At 39.4% G+C, this 17157-nt stretch overlaps 1 long non-coding RNA gene across 2 annotated transcripts in view; it reads right to left on the minus strand.

Moving 5' to 3' along the window:
• Positions 1-3654: 3654 nt before the first annotated feature.
• LOC141053079 (uncharacterized) overlaps positions 3655-17157 on the minus strand; it is a 694299-nt gene continuing 680796 nt past the window's right edge. For both annotated transcript variants that reach the window (XR_012220964.1, XR_012220963.1), the window contains 2 exons: positions 10624-10946; positions 3655-4926 (listed from right to left, as the gene is read on the minus strand). This is a non-coding gene — a long non-coding RNA (uncharacterized lncRNA). The remainder of the gene's footprint in view (positions 4927-10623; positions 10947-17157) is intronic.

Genomic DNA, 17157 nt, shown 5'->3' on the forward strand with positions numbered 1-17157 from the left:
TCCACCTAAGGCCTTGACCTCCTGTAATAAAACAAAAATTAAAAAAAAAGAATATACCATGCCTGTTTATCATTTTGTCTCACACCGTAATCCATATCTGGGGTTAAACAGTTTTCAACCTGGACTGTGCCAAGATTCGACCATCCAGGCTGAGAACCGCTGGTGATTGAGCGATTGCAAGCATGGCCTCAGTGACTGGTGGTGACATCATCGAGGTTACATCCATCACTGAGGCTCCGTTCCCAGCTAGGCTGAACTGTGGTGGTCTCGGTGAGATCCCCACTAGCAGCGTGTGAGTTTTTCATCAAGGTCACTGCAGTTCAGCCCAGCTGGAAATACAGCTTCAGAGATGTCACCGCTAGTCACTGATGCTTCACTCACAGGAGCTCATTCACCAGTGGTTCTCAGCTTGGGTGGTCGCATCTTGGCACCGGCCAGGTTAAAAATTAATTCTCCTCTAGACATGGATTACAGCATGGAACAGAACGACAGACAGGTATGGTATATTGTTGTTTTATTATTTTAGTTCTATTACAGGAGAATGAGGGCTTTGGAGGAATTAGGCAAGGATGTAAATATGGTTTAATTAAGATTATTAAAGGAAAAGAATAATCCCTGTTTTAAAACAAGCTTTTTTTCAAAAAAGATAAATCACTCTAATGCTAAAACACAAATGTTTACCTACAAAATTGTACACACTGTTTAACCCCTTCAACCCCCAGCGATTTTCCGTTTTTTGTTTCCTCCTCTCATTCCAAGAACAAATACTTTTTGTAATTTTTCCATCAATATAGCCTTATGGGGCATTCTTTCTGTAGGACATGTTGTACTTTTGAATGACAGCATTGGTTTTATCACATAGCGCACTGGAAAACATCGGACATTTTTTATCTGAGCAATATCAAATATGTGTATTTTTTGTTATTGTTCCTTTTTGAAGGAGGCAGAAAGTTGATTTGAACTTTTGTTTTCTATTACTTTTAAATATTTTTTAAACTTTTTTTTCTTTTTTACTGGATTCAATAGTCCCCTTAGGAGACTTGAAGCTATGATTATCCAATCTCCTGTGTTACACAAAGCAAAGCAGAAATCATGATCTCCTATAAAAGCAGGCCACTGGCTGGCGCTCATAGGAGATTTACAATGACAGGCACTGGGGTCTTCTGTAGACCCCAGGCTTTCATGACAACCTATCGGCGGCCCGTGATCACGTGACATGTGCCAGTGGCGCTGAGGGGTAGATATTGTGCCGCCTTTTTGGGCAGCGCATGTTAATTGCCACTGTCAGAGATTGACAGAGGCATATCACTTGTTAACAGCCGCGGGTAACATTTATGTCCGTGAGGGGTTATTATATTAAAGGTTATTTTTTATTTTTTAAATACCTCTTTTAATTCTTGAGCTCCAAAGAGCACTGCACTATAGAAACCTTTAGAAGCAGCTATGGCTATGAACAATACAAGAGTTTCACAGTTCACTGGGCTAATGTTTTCAGCTGCAGCAATGGATCATGGCATCTGGGACAGGTGGTGAGGTCTCTGAAATTGGGAGCTACTTTTGTTTTCACCGCCAGGCCATGGTTATCTGTCTCCTCCTACATCACCTCCAGATCCTGCTCAATTGATATAATTATATGCCAAAGAGGTACAGGGCACGCAATTAATTTGACACAGCACCCTTATTCTTTAAGCGCATGCAAAGCAAAATGCTGCCAAACAGTTTTAAAGCTTAAAAGTCTGGCGGAGAAAAGCCAAATGAAAGAAGAGTTGCTGCTTTTCCTTAAGAGGCAGTTAGCCCTCTTGCTGGCTCCCTGTGAGCTGCAACTTGGAGTTGTGGTGACCAATAATACCCAGACTCAAGTATCAGAGTTAGGTATCAGAGTCAGGTATCAGACTCAAGCATCAGAGTCAGGTGTCAGAATCAGGTATCATAGTCAGGTATCAGAGTCAGGTAACAGGTATTAGAATCAGGTATCAGACAGAGTATTTTTGATGTTTGACTTTGATACATGATCATGTCCTAAAATGGACACTGTACAGGCGGCCTTACAGTCAGACCAAAAAAATCCACGCTCCATGCATGGCTCATGTTATGAATATTATAATGTAAGATTACTTTCACAAATATACACTGTTAAGAAAGGTAATGGCTATGGCCAGAAAAATATCAGCCAGTTTCAAAAGGTATTAAGTGAGAAATTAGGGTATGTGCACACAGAGTTTTTTGTTGGTGTGGATTTTGTAGTAAAATCCTCAGATAAATCCGTAGGGCAAAAGTCCTGCGGTTTATCTGCGGATTTGCCTGTGGTTTTGCACTGCGGTTTCACACCTCTACAATGGAGAAGGTGTGAAACTGCAGCGTTTCTGCACAAAAGAATTGACATGCTGCGGATTGTAAACCGCAGCAAAACCTCGCAGAAAAATCCACAGCATGTGCACAGCATTTTCCAGTTTACCATTGAAAACAATGGTACTGTACAACGCACCTAAATCTACTGCGGACCCGCAGCTGCAGAAACGCTGCGGATCCGCAGCAGAATCCGCACCGTGTGCACATACTCTTATGCTCTCTTGGCTTTGCAAAAAAAAAAAATGGCTTGTAGAGCACAACCTGGTTTGCAATGTTGCAACCCACTGGAATTCACTGCTGCATATTAGGGGTCTCAAATTTGGACAGGTATATGGCCACAGAAGAAAAATTGATATTAACGGGCTGCATATATATCTTATCATATATCTTAACGGGCTGCATTTCTTGAGGAACTTGTTGACATTTTCAAGGGGTACCATTTTATTTTCCCTGCAATTTTTTGATCATTTTTTAATTTATTTTTGTCAGCACAATGAAAACATTATCATTTTTTTGCATTGTATTTTTTATTATAATTTTAAGTGTTTGATATATGGGTTGTGAATCAGTTTTATAGCCTGAATTGTTTGAGAATTGGCAATACCAATTATGTGCTTTTGTTTACTTTAGTTTTTACATAACACAGCATTTTCAGTAGCAAAATATATTTCTTTTAAGTTTTCATACTTTATTTTGACTTTTCTTTTTAATGATTACATTTTTTTTTTTACTTAGTCTCAATATATGACTTTTCACAACCTCTTTGACTAAATTTAAAAAACGGTATTTGCTCATTCATCTGCATCTATAAGACAGATTATGTTATTAAAGAAAAGACTAAGGAATGTTAAGGTCCTTATTATTGATAATGTAGGGGATGCATAGTTTCTGTGCATGAAATTACAAATTGGTAATCTTTCCTAAAATTCGGTATGCTTCTAATATAATGCACAGACTCTTTGTATCCTCTTGGTGAAGAATGTTCTTGTAGTGTTTCTGCACTTTAGTTGACGGTGAGTTCCCACTTCTATTACTTCCAGTTGCAGTCTCTTGTCGATCCTCGTGACGCATTGTTAGATTGATGATACAGTGATACTGGTCAGGGGATGAGTGACAAATTCCAATATAACATCCCAACATCACATGAATTTTCAGCAGCCTTCCACACATCCACATTTAAGGTTGTAGCATAGTAATAGGATATTTAATAGTGCTCGTGAAGAGCAGATCACTGGAGAGTTATTAAAAGTAAAATTGTACAGGGCTGCAATAAAAACACAAATATCCAATGTTTTTTTCCTGTCAACTTTTATCTTACGTAGAATCTCAAAATCTATTTCCCTGCACACTGCATAAGATGGAATATTTACTTTTTATGTTCATATATAACTTGACGTACAGTAAAAAGATATATACTGTTACTTATTTCCCCATAAATGTTTGCAGTAAAGCCTTGTGCATATCTCAGAGGTAAAAAATATTAGATAAAATAGGCTATACCTTGCTGTAATAATCATGTTTGTGGTTTCGCAGGGTTAATTCTAACACACACTTTGGCCTTTTTACAGTTTTAATAGTAATAGCATAACACAATAAGAACAATAATATTAATATGTATTTCTAGTTACTGGGAATTAACTGAATTGTCTGTGGTAGTGAATTCCAAACAACTGGTGTAGCACAAAAGAAGTCATGGAGATGGAAGAGGAAGGTTTGGATGGTAAACAGAGCTAAGGAAGGTGATGTATGGTGGTACAGAATTGTGGAAACCTTTATGGGAGAGAGTGATATGTTTATTTTGTACAGTGTAGTGGATGGACAACCAGTGCAATGACTGGCACAGCGTGGAGTCATCCATGTAGCAAATGCACATAAATTTGACCTTGGCTGCTGCATTCAGTATAGATTGGAAAGGATAGACTTTAGTAAGAAGGAGACTGATTAGCAGAGAGTTGCAGTAGTCCAGACAAGAATATATCCAAGCAACAGTAAAAGTTTTGCAGAGTTAAAGGTAAGAAAAGGATGAATTCTTGAGATGTTTTAAGGTGCAGGTAAAATGAGCAAGTGATCGGATCTTGGAAGGGAAGAAAAGATCTGAGTCAATTATAACTCGAAGTGTGCTGTTTGGCATTTATGATAGCACCACTCACAGAAAAGGCAATATTGCGGAAAGTTAGGCTATTGTAATTAAGAAACACAAGGAGTTCAGTTTTTGAACATTTCAGTTTTAGATACATGGAAAACATAATGTAGAAACAAGGGACACACAATCGCTAGTACTTGGTGGTAATGTAGGGATAATGTCAGGAGAAGATGTGCATACTGTAATTAGGTGATAGTAGCATAAAGATGGTACTGGAAACAAAATCTGATGTATAAAGAAAAGAGGAGGGGATCTATGATTCAACCTGGAGAACCCAATCAGTAAGAGGAAGAGGAGATGGAAGAAGAATTAACAGAAGATACACTGAAGGAGCTGGTAGAGAGGGAGGAACAAAACCAAGAGAGAGCGGTATTCTTGAAATTCATCGAAAAGAGGTTGGTGAGGACAAGCTGGCTATCCATGGTGTCAAAATTCTGCAGAGAAATAAAAATATCAGAACAACTTAGTGTCCATTAGATTTAGCTGTTAGTAAATCATTAGATTTCATAATTTGATTTGCAGTGAATGAATTTGCACAAATTGCATAATTATGTAACAAGTCTTAAAATTCACTGCGCTTACTATAAATTATAAAATAAAAATATGTAAAACAATAAGCCAGAATAAGTACCAATAGAAGGAACAAGCTGGCAATCCTGGATTGGAAATCCCTGTAAGAATATGTGCAGTACAGACCTACTGAAATAGCTAAATATGCAGATGATATATGCAGATAATGCTGCCAGTACTCTTTATTGTGCGTTAGCACCTGAGAATCAATAGTATGAAACCCCTGCATCGTTCAGATGTGGGCCAAACCAAGTAAATTGATAATAAATAGAGAAGGACTTACTAAGAATGCATAGGCTTAAGGGGGTTTTACATATAGCGATATCGCTAGCAATATCGCTAAAACGTCACTGATTTTGTGACGTTATAGCGATATTGCTAGCGATATCGCTATGTGTGATACTTACCTCCGACCGGCTCCCCCGCTGGTTATCGCTGATCGCGCAAGATCGGGCGGCTCCATTTCTCGTCGTCTGCTTCCTGCTGGGCTTCCTGCTGTGTGAGACGAACGACGCTGGACGCGGGCGGGAGGACGCCAGGATCGCTGTGTGTGAAAGGTAAGTATCGTCCGCTGCGTTGCTGCTGCATCACTGTGAGATCTTCCTGTGCGGAAGCTCACTAGCGATCATTTAGCGATGCACCAGCGATCCTGACCGGGTCGTATTGCTGGTCGGATCGCTGGTGCATCGCTAAATGTAAAAGGGCCTTTAGGAGAGAAGCTGTTCTGGAGGGTCTGACAAGCTGACAAACGCTCAGGGAATGGAGTCCGGAGTGTGTGCAGTCAGTTGGTGGTCTGATAAGAGGTGCTGTGCTGGAATAGCTGACCAGCGTGGGGGCCTCGCAGTGGAGAGCAAGATCGTGCCCCTGTTGACAGCTGACAGACACTCAGGGAGTGAAGTCCAGGAATGCGTGCAAGCAGAAAGTAGCAGCGGGCTCCGGCCGAAACACCGCCGCTGTGAAGTTTTTATCCCCTTAATACATTGAAATTATCATATTATATAGCTCTGTGCACTTACAATTGATCATTTTGCCTTTCTACCCAGTAAATTCTTCTATTTTCTCTGTTCTGTGAAGAAATAGAAAGTTTCTTTTCCCTTTATAAATCATTCCCCTCTTCACCTCCTGACCCAGCTGCTCCCTCCTTCCCCCTTACAGGAACTTTTTCAATGACTCATGAGTCATGCAGGTAAAATATACTTCATGTTTCTGCATAGAGATAAGAAGGATTCAACTAGTCTGTTCTTAATCATATGATGTCATAGACATAATGATTTCAGTGAGACAAAACTTTTCACTGCCTGCTTTTAAGCAATGATTTGCCACAAAGAAGAATTAACTACTGCCTTCCCATGCTTTCCTGTCTGTATCCTCTCTTTTGCTTCCTCTCCTGCCCAGAAGCTGTGGTATGATCAGAGCATGTTCCTGCATGGTCAGACACAGACATTACACAGTACACATTTCTAAGATTATATCAGTTAAGGAACGTTTTTTTTTTTAAACACATCCAGTTGTGGAAATTATTATTATTCCAAGATCTATTGATTAAAATGTTGATTGAGAATTAACTTTATTTTTGGGAAAAATCGTTACACTGAGTGTAAGGGCAAAATGAGCAATTGTAAGTACAAAGTGCTATATAATATGATGACTGCAATATATTAAGGGGATAAAAACTTTGATGGGAGGAGTGTTTCTTTAATATCTGAATGACTTCACACTATCTTGCTAGAGTAAAATGGAGGGCAACCAGAAGTAACCAACAATGTGAGCCATTTTTCAACATGACAATGACAACCTTGTTGCTTGTGCTACTGTGGGAAGCCTCTTTAGACTTATCTGAATAAATTGACACTTTTTGAAAATAAAATTTCCATTTTTTCATTATTTGCATATCATTAACTTGTCTATTAATCCTGTGATTCTCATTATTCCAAAAATTTTCCTACATAGTGTTGTAATTTTAATGTTAAAGGAAATCTGTCAGTAGGATTAACTAAGTTTACAAGGACATGTAGGTCCTAGGAAGCTGAATAAAATGATACTTTGATATCTGTAATCCAATGTCTTATTCCAGAGTAATTCACGTTTTTCTAATATGTAAATGAGCTTTTCAGGATTACTGGCTTACAGGCTGCACACTGATAAACACTAGAATCTGCTTCCAGAAAATGTTTTAAACAGAAGGGGGTGTTATCAGCTTGAGACATGTAATAACCAACAATCTGCTCTCCTGATCTCACTGCAGAGCTGTGTGTGATTATACCGGACACATCTGCAGGTTCCTCTCAGCTTCAGCTTCCATCTCACAGGCAGATATGACTGCAATATGGTTACAATACAGCAGAGCTGTAAGGGCTGCAGCTGCTAGCGTATTTGTTATGATACCACGTTCAGTTTTACTGTTCCATATTAGTTACATTTCTCATTCTGGTAACTCCCTCTTACATTAATATATGCCCTGGATGCAGATTCCCAAGCAGATTAGTGTCCGGGCCATAGTCCTGAACAGCTCATTAGCATATAAGAAAAACATGGATATCTCTGGAATAAAACATTGGATCATAGATATGAAGGTATCATTTTATTCAGCTTACAATGACAGACATGTCCATGTATATAGCTTAGGAGGGTTGATCCAACTGAAAGATTCCCTTTAAGGAGTGCATAACAGCTATATTGCACCCTCTTTCCTCATTTTCTATTTTTTTTTCATGTGTGTGCTTGACTTGGGTAAAGTTGAAGATAGTTTGGTTCAATCTAGTATGAATTGTTCCATTGGACTATGTTGTCAAGTAAGTTAGCTTTATACTCTACACTCATTGGCTTTATAGGTATATTTATATGTAATCTTGTGTACAACATTTGTACTGATTGGCGCCGGCAGCCTAAAAATAGTCAGCGTAGAACAGAGTGCTTTAAAATGGACAGTGATGTCAGATGTCGTAAAGTAGTTCTTAGTTGTAAGTAATATAGCATCCAAATATGTTTTTTATTTATGGAAACCTACTTGGCATTGCAGCGAAACTCTAGATAGAATTGTGCATCTTACCATTAAAAAGCGCTCTAGTTTATGAAACACCTCTACACAGAAACATGTGAAAATGAATTAAAATGTACACATCATCTGCTGTTCTTTCAGTCCAGAGGAAATTTTGAAGTAGCCAACTGTTCTGAAATATAAATTCCCTGCGGTTGCCATAGCAATGATAATAAAGTCCCTACCTCAATTTCTGTGATAGAGTGCAGCACAACACTTGAAAAGAGAGACTAATCAAAATGAAGACACGGTTGCTTCTGATTCTCAAGTCATGACAGCCTTCTTGAATTAAGTTCACAATTACCAGCCTTCTGCGTTGTTGCCAGTTTTATTATATGGACAGTCTTATAATCTCTTTAAATGTAGTGACAAATTATATAACAATCTGAATTTCTCAACTTAAAACCAGCAGACAAAAGATATAAAAGTTAACTCTGGACAGTTTTCAGCAAATCAATGAGAAATGTAAGAGCCATTTTCAAATATTTTGAACTGGCTAGTAGTTAATCTAACTTTTGGCAAAATTGTGTGATTTTGGTCTATTTTTCCCTCTGTGATACCTTGCATGTGCTGCCCGGCTCAGGTGTATTATGATGATGCAAGTGGAGCATCCTACATATGACAAGATCTATCACAATTGTTGAATTTGTCACAAGTAGTGATGAGCGAGTATACTCATTGCTTGGGTGTGACCTGCAAGTATTTTGGCGTGCTCGGAAATTTACTTTGTGTTGATGCAGCTGCATGATTTGCGGCTTCAGGACAGGATGAATACATGTATGGAATGCCTGTTTGTTAGGGATTCCCCACATGAATTCAGGCTGTCTACAAGTCACAAATCATGCAGCTTCTTCGACACAAACTAAATCTCTGAGCACTACAAAATACTCAGAGGACACCCGAACATGCTCGGGAAAACCCGAGCAACGAGTATACTCACTCATCACTAGTCACTAGATCTTTATAATCCACCTGAGAGCGGCATGATGTAGAGGAAGAGACCCCCATTCCAGTGATGTATCACTTGCTAGGCTGTTTACTGCAGTTCAGACTAAAATTGGTTTTATTTGTTGTAGATTTAGCACTCTCTGAATGCTGAGCTCTGTATAACCCGTCCACACCACTGATTGGCAGATTCCTGTACATCTAGAAAGCTGCTAATGAGTACTGGGGGGGTTGGGTATTATATAGCTTTTAAATATAGAGGACTTCATGGCAGAAAGCCAACTAGATAATGACCTGCTCTTAAAACAGCTGTAATCTGACCATTGAGTTACATATTTCTGGAATGAAGGTATCTGCCCCTACATCATGTTGCTATCAGATTAAGTAGCAAAATACTATTGAGAAATTTCCTTTAAATAGCTACTGAAAATTATTAATATGTCCTATAATTAAGTGAATTTTTAAAAGAAACCTGTCACCCCCCCAGGCATTTTTAAGTAAAAGAGCCACCTTGTGCAGCACTAATGCTGCATTCTGTCAAGATGGCTCTGTTACTTAGTTTCCGCTCCACCGCAGAAATAATTGTTTATAAAATTGTTCAAAAATACCTGAAATTTGACAAGAATGCAGGTCTTTCCCCCTCTGACAGACGCCTCGCATCCATCAGTCATTTTGTATTTGGCGCCGCCTCCTCAGTTTTCTGAGTAGTTATCTGTGGCTCTTATGCCCAACGTTCCCAGCCCCGCATTGTGAATAAATTATAAGCAACTGCGGGGCGGGATCTGTGGCCGCGCGATACGAAGGCCACGATGTGATCTGAGAGCACGGGCACGTCGGCTAGCGCTAACTGTGCTTGCCCACAAAACTATAGTACAGCGCAGGCGCCAGCATTTCAAAAGAAAACTGAGGAGGCGGCGGCACCAAATATGAAATGACTGATGGATGCGAGGCAAATTCATAAAAAAGGAACAGCATCCATAATACAACGTTTCGACCATAACATGGTCTTATTCAAATATATTTGAAAAAGATCATGTTATGGTCGAAACATTGTATTATGATGGCGGAATAAAATAATCTTTTTGAACCTTTTTCACCTGGATGGGATGCTGTTCCTCTTTTATGAATTTGTTCCAGTAATTGGTCCTGTTGGGTCCCGGTACTCTGGAGCGTGCATCCTATAGAGAGGTCTGTGTGCTGTCGGCTGCTTTCTATATGATGGATGCGAGGTGTCTGTCAGAGGGGGAAAGACCTGCCCCCCTGTCAAATTTCAGGTATTTTTGAACAATTTTATAAATGACTATTTCTGCGGTGGAACGGAAGCTAAGTAACAGAGCCACCTTGACAGAATGCAGCATTAGTGCTGCACAAGGTGGCTCTTTTACTTAAAAATGCCTGGGGGGTGACAGATTCCCTTTAATATACAATATAACATAACTGAACAAAACTATATTGTTTCTTAACACCAATGATATATATAATTATATATAAATAATTATTTGCAAACATGATGGTGTCAATTTTCAGGCCGAATAAAACTGATATATATTCTGCACAATAACAAAACTTTTGCACTTACTGAAGATACGAGGTCCCCAACCTGTGACTCAGGAGATACATGTGGCATGTGGACCCACGATGTGTGGCTCACAGTTCACAACCAGCCTGGTACATTTGCTGTAGGTCTATCAAGCATCTATGAAGAGAAGGTCTCCAGATGGTGACTTTTCTGAGTAGCCCTGTATGGAAGAGTAGATGTGGTTGCTCATATGTTGGATGGTGGTGGGGAAAAATATGGCAAGCTGGTGATAGACTGATACTACCAGTTAGAAAGGTGAGTCTGCTTGATGTAAGAAAATTTAATGGAGGTAAAGTTTTCACTCCAGAAGGTAAACATCCTGCCTGTAAGGAAATAGACACAATGATCACAATGTACTTTTGTGGATAAGCTTTAACTCTCTATACCTGGTTTTTGGTGTTCCTACTGGTTGGGGAAGGGGCACTCGCGACTATCTCTCAGAGCTGAATGTGACCCTCATGGTAAGAAAGGTTTGCTTTAGATCATCAGAGAACCTTATTTTTTGCTGTACAATGCCTTGCAATGGTTACCAAATTTTACGTGTGTTGCCCAATTTGTAAGTTCCATGTAACTGAATAAAAACCCAAGGAAAAGAAATTAGCATTCCATTTTCATTTAAATGTTTGTTACATGGCGATATGTGGAAAAATATAAAATAAACAGAGTTGTAATTTTTTAGGCATTGAATCAGTACTGATTTGCCTTAAGTGCTTACTACTTTTAACTGGGGCTTTTTCTTTGTTTACATTTATTTTAGTCTTTTTAATGTTGTAGTGATTTTGTGACTTGGTAAAATATTGCCTGCATGCTTGCATTTTCCATGGCAGCATATGCTCAATCTTTCATCATGTGCAGCTTAAATCTGACCACTGACACAGAGGTCGTGAGTACACATATGGTATGCCATACTGACTCAATTAGCTATCCATCAAAATAATTGCATATTACATCAAAAGATGCGCTCTGCTACCCCGTACGGTCAAAAGATGAAGAACAATAATTAAGACAAATTAGTGGTTTTACTGTGACTGTTTAGTTCAAACTGAAGTGTTAAAAAACCTGTAAACTACTTTTGCTTGCCAAATGCAATGCATTGAAGCTAATAATTTTTATTGCCTGAATTTACATTGAATTTCATTTAAATATATGAAGATTTGAATCCTAATTTCATTTGAAATCTGATGTAAAATCACATTACACAATACAGACTGCAAGACAATGTACTGTAAATTCCACATAAAATGATCTTGCTCCAAAGATAATATAGATTACATGCAATGGCTTATTTCAAAGGTAGTACATTACATATGTAATGGATGATTCCAAAAATAGTGCAATTTAAACTATAGGTAATGGATTTTTCCAAAAATAGTACAATATATGCTATATATAACGAGGCATTTCAAAGATCGCACACTACATGTTTCAGTTATTTAATGGATTGAGTCACGTAATGACTTTGACCTGCTTTCTTCAAGTATGACTACGTTCCCACACAAGGAGATGTGACATGCCAAGTGAAGACCTTATGGTAGAAGATAATGGCAGTTAAGGGCAAGACTATTTTTTTAGAAATTTGAATAAAATGATAAATATGTAAATTTTTTAGGATACAAAAAACTTTTAATGAGATTACATTTTTGAAATAATAAATTTGTTATTGAACTTGAAGATTTCTTTTCTTTCCCTCCCTCTTACTAATGTTTCATTTACTAGCAATATCTCTACTTGCAAGTCTATATAAAGTCTTCATCTCTAGTCACAAAACATCTTATGAGTTAGAAGCCCTAGAAGGAAGAAGATAATTCATATAAAATAAAACTAGAAAAAAAAATGGTACAGTGATTTCTCGATGGACTATGGTCATTTTTGCAATCAATAGTTTATGCAGATATTTTAACTATGACTTTTGGCTAAAGTTCTTCAAATATTTTATGCCATAAAACTGGCATAGAAAAACTTTGAAAACTCAAAATTTTTTACACAATACAAGACTGCACAAAAATGCTCTGAGTTTTGGCATTTTTCATGCCTTAGTTGACTAGCTCTGTCAACTGGAGTACAAATTGTGGCTAGGTGCACGTGGGGCCCTTGTGAATTCATGGCTCACCCGATTCATTAAGAGGCATGCGCCTCATAACAAATCAGATGCTCCGCTCTCCATCCTGGCCATCATCAAGAATGACTTAAAATGACGCCTTTGTGTTTTGCTTCTACTTCAAAGTTTGGCTTACAAATACTGATGCAAAATTTTGAACAAAACACTTTTGTGAAAGGGTACAGTTGTGGCCAAAAGTATTGATACCCCTGCAATTTTGTCAGATAATACTCAGTTTCTTCCTGAAAATTATTGCAAACACAAATTCTTTGTTATTATTATCTTCATTTAATTTGTCTTAAATGAAAAAACACAAAAAGAATTATTCTAAAGCCAAATTGAATATGATTCCACACCAAACATAAAAAGGGGGTGGACAAAAGTATTGGCACTGTTTGAAAAATGTGATGCTTCACTAATTTGTGTAATTAACAGCACCTGTAACTTACCTGTGGCACCTAACAGGTGTTGGCATTAACTAAATCACACTTGCAGCCAGTTGACATGGATTAAAGTTGACTCAACCTCTGTCCTGTGTCCTTGTGTGTACCATATTGAGCATGGAGAAAAGAAAGAAGACCAAAGACCTGTCTGAGGACTTGAGAAACCAAATTGTGAGGAAGCATGAGCAATCTCAAGGCTACAAGTCCATCTCCAAAGACCTGAATGTCCCTGTGTCTATCGTGCGCAGTGTCATCCAGAAGTTTAAAGCCCATGGCACTGTGGCTAACCTCCCTAGATGTGGACGGAAAAGAAAAATTGACAAGAGATTTCAATGCAAGATTGTGCGGATGTTGGATAAAGAACCTCGACTAACTTCCAAACAAGTTCAAGCTGCCCTGCAGTCCGAGGGTACAACAGTGTCAACCCGTACTATCCGTCGGCCTCTGAATGAAAAGGGACTGTATGGTAGGAGACCCAGGAAGACCCCACTTCTTACCTTGAGACATAAAAAAGCCAGGCTGGAGTTTGCCAAAACTTACCTCAAAAAGCCTAAAACGTTTTGGAAGAATGTTCTCTGGTCAGATGAGACAAAAGTAGAGCTTTTTGGGCAAAGGCATCAACATAGAGTTTACAGGAGAAAAAAGAGGCATTCAAAGAAAAAAACATGGTCCCTACAGTCAAACATGGCGGAGGTTCCCTGATGTTTTGGGGTTGCTTTGCTGCCTCTGGCACTGGACTGCTTGACCGTGTGCATGGCATTATGAAGTCAGAAGACTACCAACAAATTTTGCAGCATAATGTAGGGCCCAGTGTGAGAAAGCTGGGTCTCCCTCAGAGGTCATGGGTCTTCCAGCAGGACAATGACCCAAAGCACACTTCAAAAAGCACTAGAAATGGTTTGAGAGAAAGCACTGGAGACTTCTAAGGTGGCCAGCAATGAGTCCAGACCTGAATCCCATAGAACACCTGTGGAGAGATCTAAAAATGGCAGTTTGGAGAAGGCACCCTTCTAATATCAGGGACCTGGAGCAGTTTGCCAAAGAAGAATGGTCTAAAATTCCAGCAGAGCATTGTAAGAAACTCATTGATGGTTACCGGAAGCGGTTGGTCGCAGTTATTTTGGTTAAAGGTTGTGCAGCCAAGTATTAGGCTGAGGGTGCCAATACTTTTGTCTGGCCCATTTTTGGAGTTTTGTGTGAAATGATCAATGTTTTGCTTTTTGCTTCATTCTCTTTTGTGTTTTTTCATTTAAGGCAAATTAAATGAAGATAATAATACCAAAGAATTTGTGTTTGCAATCATTTTCAGGAAGAAACTGAGTATTATCTGACAAAATGGCAGGAGTGTCAATACTTTTGGCCACAACTGTATGTTCTAGGTGTTTGCATAGTTTGGAAATTTGTCTGGCAGGAGATCTGCAAAATAGTGTGTGTCCGTAAAGTCATGGTGCACTTTTGACCAGTCACAGGAAAGCAACAAAAGACGATAGAAATGTGAAATCTGCACTAAATAAAAGGAAAACCCTCCCAGTTTCTGGAGGATGATGTGGCAGCATATGCACATCTGCAGATGTGATTTAACACCGTGTAAACAGAGAATCACAGACGTTATTCACTCTGTTACACCAGATGTCCTTACCCGTGTGTGGCAAGAACTTCATTATCGTTTGGATGTGTGTAGGACGACAAATGGAGCCCACATCGAACTGCACTAAATAGTATGAATCTGAGAGAGTTTTTCTTTTATTTGGAGCAGATTTCACATTTCTATCATCTTTTTGTTCCTTTCCAGTGACTGGTCAAAAGTGCACCACGACTCTATGGACACACTGTATTATAGCAAAGGCAAAGCAAACAGCCAACAAAATTCTAACCTAAATTGATCTGCGGTGTATCTCAAGTCCACAGTATCCCAGTGTATGCTCTAGATTTTGCAAGGGAATTTCACCCTGTGCCTAGAGTGAAATCAATGAGAAGTCAATTGCAAAATCTACCACTAAATACAGTAGGCTGATTTTAACCCCTTCACAACCTAGACATATCCATAGCGAAGTACTTTTTTTGTTCATCCTACCTCCCTTTCACAGTCTCTTCGTGGCTTCTCAAAATAGCACAGGACAGCCATTTTTGCTACACCCGAAGAGTCTGTTCAATCTCACAAGTCCACTAAGTCTCTGGCTGTGCAACGTTTTTACACAGCTCAATGCACAGCAGCTCTCAGCAGCTTCCAGCTCACATGCTCTCACAGGCTCAACTCCTCCCTTCATCAGCCTCGGGCAGTTCATTAACACAGTCCATTACAGGGGGAGAAGATCATTCAATCACACCAGACAAGGGGGTGCTGTCTCTTAAAGTTGCAGTGTGTTTCTTACTGTCCATAACAGTACCATCCCCTTACAACAGCAGACAAGCATAAAAAATCAATATAAGTCTGGTATTGCTGTAACCGCACCAACCTGAAGGATAAAGTCATCTAATCACTTATACTGCATGAGGAAGAGCATAAAAAATAAATGAAATCAATTGTTGACTTGCTGTTGATTTGTTCATCCTGCGTCTCAAAGATTGCAGTGTGGCTCAGCTCACATTTACCTTTCACTCTACACTGAGCACTTATACTGGGGTTTCCTTGTAAATCTCTGAGATATGTGATTCAGACCGAACCTTAGGTCGAGGAGGCAAATAGCTCTCTGTCCCTTCCGAGTCTTGCCATGTGGCTAAGGATTACTGTACAGCCACATATGGGGTATTTCCAGTTTCAGTAGAAAATGTGTGACAAATTTTGGTGCCATGTTTAACCATTTTTTAGTGGTAAAGGCAAAATTATTTTTACTTCACTGTCCATTTTAATACAATTCTGTGACACTCAAGGTGTCAATATGATCACTGCACCCTTAAATGAATTCATTGAGAGGTGTAGCTTGTGAAATTAAGTCACTTATGAGGTGTTCTGCTGTTCTGGCACCCTAGGTGCTCTCCCAGAGGGTAATGGCATCCGCAATGTATAACAGTAAAATATGCACTAAATTTTGGCATTCCTTCCAGTCTGAGTTTTGCACTGTGCCTCAAAAGGTATTGGTGTACTCAGGAGAAATGGTACAGCAAACTGAGAGGTCTATTTTTTCCTGTTATAAAAGTTAAAAAGGTGGGGCTTAGAGTTGAGCAAAACTGGTCGGTCAAATTCAAAAGTCGGCGAGTTTCGCTGAAGTCGGGTTTCATGAAACGAAACCCGACCATAGCGTGAGGTCGGCCACGAGTTCAGCGACCCGAGTGCCAAAGTCCCGTTTCAAATGATGCTTCCAGCGCCCTTTTTCAGCTAATGATGGAGGACGCACACTGTGGGCAATGAGATGACATAGGCATTGGTCACCACCATCTTTGAGAAGGGCATGCAAGTGATTGGCTTGCTTTGTGTGGCGTCACAGGGGCTATAAAAGGGGGTGCACACTGACCGCCATCTTACTTCTGCTGATCTTAGCATTAGGGAGAGGTTGCTGCTGCTGATTCAGAATAAGGGAGAGCGTTAGGCAGGGAAGAAGAACCAAAAAACTGCTTCTGCTGTTAGCGATTTCAACTGTACAACGCAACAGTTTGTGTGCAGTGACAGGGGTGGCTATATTTTTGTGCATCAGCTCGGTTGGTTACTAGGCTGCCTTATAAGGCTCCCTGATAGCTGCATTGCTATTTGCAAACTGCTTTTTTAAAGGCAAAAATACTTTTCTTCCTCTTTTCTGCACAGTTACCAAGCGTTCATTTTTCCACCCTTTTGTGTGCAGCAGTCCTGCTTATTAGGCTGCCTGCGTCCATACTTGACTGAGAGCATTATTGTCAGCCTCCTAAAATCTCTAGTGAGATCCAAATTCTCACCAATACTATATACACCTTCCACCTTGTCATACACCATCCAATTTCAGCCTGTTACATTGAGGTGTAATCTCTACTGGGCCAGAGACAATAGTTCAGCGTCCTCAAATCTCTAGTGAGATTCAAATT

This window comes from Dendrobates tinctorius, unplaced genomic scaffold, assembly GCF_039654945.1.
Source record: "Dendrobates tinctorius isolate UK_male_01 unplaced genomic scaffold, ASM3965494v1 ptg000165l, whole genome shotgun sequence".
Classification (NCBI taxonomy): Eukaryota; Metazoa; Chordata; class Amphibia; order Anura; family Dendrobatidae; genus Dendrobates; species Dendrobates tinctorius.